Consider the following 3,353-nt stretch of genomic DNA (forward strand, 5'->3'; position numbering starts at 1 on the left):
GGTCTGGAACCTGTGAGCTTAGGCAATCCGCCTGCCTCAGTCTCCCAGAGTGCTAGGATTACAGGTGTGAGCCACTGCGCCCGGCACTACATGTGCTTTTAATGCCACACACACACAAAAAAAAATGAGACTACAGAAAGCAGCCAGTTCATTGAGACCTATATATCATCCTGAGTTACAGATAGGAATAGAGATTTAGGGCTTTGGGGGGTTGGTGGAGGCAAACTGCAGGAAGGTAAAGGGGAGCAAATATGAATAAAGGTTGTCAAGCTATGCAGATAAGAGTCTCTCATGTGATAAAAGTTACCTCCAGGAGTAGCTCTCTTCATGCAAATATCTTTACTAATGAAGGTGCCTGTGGCTCAGTGAGTAGGGCACTGGCCCCATATACCGAGGGTGGTGGGTTCAAACCTGGCCCTGGCCAAACTGCAACAAAAAAAATAGCTGGACTTTGTGGCAGGTGCCTGTAGCCCCAGCTACTCAGGAGGCTCAGTCAAGGGAATCACCTAAGCCCAAGAGCTGGAGGTCATGAGCTGTGACACCATGGCATGCTACCAAGGGTGACAGGGTGAGACTCTGTCTCTAAAAAAAAAAAGAAAAGAAAAGAAAATGTCCTTATAAATGTAAATTTTCTTTACTTTCTTCCTTTTCTTCTTTCTTTACCAAAGGTAACTTTATGCTTTATTTTAGGCATTTGAGGGAAAGAACACTTCTCAATTTCCTTTAGCTCAAAAAAATTAATATGTCAAAACAACATATTTGGGGTTGCATGTTCTGAACACCTTCATATGTATATAAGTAAAAACTTTTACTTCAACATTCCATCAGGAAAATATACGAACAAGTATCTTGAACCCACTGCTTTTAGGCAAGACAAATATCGTGAAAATAAAAGTGAAAGGTGTATTTCATCTGTACTGTTCATTTTCTTTTAGGGTTTTTTCCCCCGATTTATTAAAAAATGCATTTTGTATCTGAACTACTAAATCCTTGAAGATTAAGAAAGATTTATTTATTTTTTAAAGAAAAATTTAAATGAAAGAGGAGCTTATGTAAGTACACCACCTTTGGGTTAGAAATGGGGAAAAGTTTCTTTTTTCTTCAAATATCAAAGCCCTGTTGAGAAGAAGATTCTCCAAAATGCTCAAACAAGTGCTTAGAATGAAAACAGCCAACACAGAGTGGAATGGAGAACTGGGAAGGCTTTATCTGGAATGCTCTATTTCTTGGGTGGAAACTGCATCTTTGAACTTAACAGTTTAAGAGTAGGTACAATTTGCAACTAAGATACAAAAGACCTTCATTGTGTTTCTTCAGCACAGACAGTACAGTTACGTGTGATCACCAATTTATACACAGGTATTAGGCTTTTTTCTTTCTTTCTTGAATCTGTCTAATGCAATTGTCAAATGGTTAGTGATTATCTCCTATTTTCATCCCTTAGCCGTTGATAGGAACACATTGGAGCAAATTCTCATTCAATATCCTTGGGCTCTAATTACAATTCTGTATGCCCTTGGCTTACTTTTTGAAGCATGAATCCTGGATTCCCTTTTAAAATGTGTTACTCTTCATAGAAGAGAGGTAATCATTTTGTTTTAAATTTGTTGTAAATTGTATGGTATGAGAAGGATTTTTTTTTTTTTATCCTGATCCACATTAAAATGTAAAATTAAACACAATCACTATCAGGTCTCCCAGGAGGATTTTCTTTTCTCTCTCTCTCTCTTTTTTCTTTTCTTTTTTTTTTTTTTGAGACAGTGTCTCAAGCTGTCACCCTGGGTAGAGTTTCATGGTGTCATCATAACTCACAGCAACCTCCAACTCGGGCTTGAGCAATCCTCTTGCCTCAGTTTTTTGTATTTTTTTTTTTTTTTTTAGTAGAGACAGGGTCTCACTCTTGCTCAGGCTGGTTTTGAACCCCTGAGCTCAAGCAATCCACCTATCTTGGCCTCCCAGAGTGCTAGGATTAGACGGGTGAGCCACCGCCCCCAGCCTCCCAGGAGGATTTTCTCTGTTCTTCATCCTCTTTCATTCTTGACCACCACTCCCTTCCTCCAACCATGTCAGTTAGTTGGCCACATAGGGAGCAAGAAAAAATAATGAAGCTGGTATTGTTGCAGGAAGACGAGGCCCAGTGGAGATAAAGAGCACCCAAACACCACATTTATAAGAGGAAGGGCTTTATTCATCGGCCAGGAGCTTACGGCATAGAAGATTTCCAAATGGCCATGCTCTCCGACTGGCTTGATCTTTCTCCTTTTATTGACAGTTAAAAAGTTCCACCCCACAGGTACCCTTCCCATTGGCCAGTTTGAATCAAGCAGGAGATGCTAGTCTAGCCCCTACAGAACTACAGGATTTCACAGAACTTGGAAATTTCCAGGTTACAAATTCCTAAGAGCTGAGTCACCATGGAGAGGACCCCACAGGTATAACCTCGTGATCTCCTTGAGAAGGCCTATTCTCCCAGACCTCTCCCTTCTCAGGTATCCTCTCTAAATATCAGTATGTTGGGTCATGGGTAACTCCAATCATCCAAGAAAATTACCCAGTTTCTTTAAAAAGATCCTAACAGAAGTAATCTCAAGGCTTTACCTCTATCTATCCACATCCCTCCTACCTTTGATGACTCCATTCATCACAATCTCTATAAAAGATTATTCTGAAATGATTCTTCCTCCTCAAAAGTCCCACAGAAATTTTTGGTACAATTAACTCATTTGGCCACTAATTATATGCTGCCTAACATCACTGTTCCCCTTTGAACCTAAACTGCTATTATTATTTACTTTTCCATGGATCTATATCCTATTTGACAAGAATGTAAGCACTGGAAGAGCAGGGTCATCTTTGTTTTCTAACAGCGCCCTGCACTATGCTTTGTATCACAGGGGCTGTCAACAATTACAGTTAATTTAAAAAATAAATGTCAGGGGGTTATAAAGACCCTAGCCCCAGTTTGGGCTTTCTCTGGTGCCACTAGCCAGCAGCCCCCAGAATCTGAAAGCACTTTGACTCTGCTGGCACAAAAAGAGGAAACCAAGCAGCAGCAGAGCCAGGGGAAAAGAGGAAGTCAAGCAGCAGTGGCAATTTGCCAGAGAAGTTGAATTCTTTTAAGCATATAGAACACACTGAAGTTTATACGCAGCTAGAACGCACCTGAGAGAAGGTGCGGGTCTCTGCTTTGGTAATGAGGAAACTCTTACAAACTTTTCACCTTGTATTTACTCCTCAATTCCTAGCTTTGTTCTGCCTACTCCTCATGCTTATGCATTTTAGGAAGGGTTGACTGCCCTCTGGAAAGGTCTTGGTTAAGCTGACTCCATAGTATTCTTTTTTTTTTTTTTTTT

Source organism: Otolemur garnettii, unplaced genomic scaffold (assembly GCF_000181295.1).
Source record: "Otolemur garnettii isolate 467f Iridium unplaced genomic scaffold, OtoGar3 scaffold00024, whole genome shotgun sequence".
Classification (NCBI taxonomy): Eukaryota; Metazoa; Chordata; class Mammalia; order Primates; family Galagidae; genus Otolemur; species Otolemur garnettii.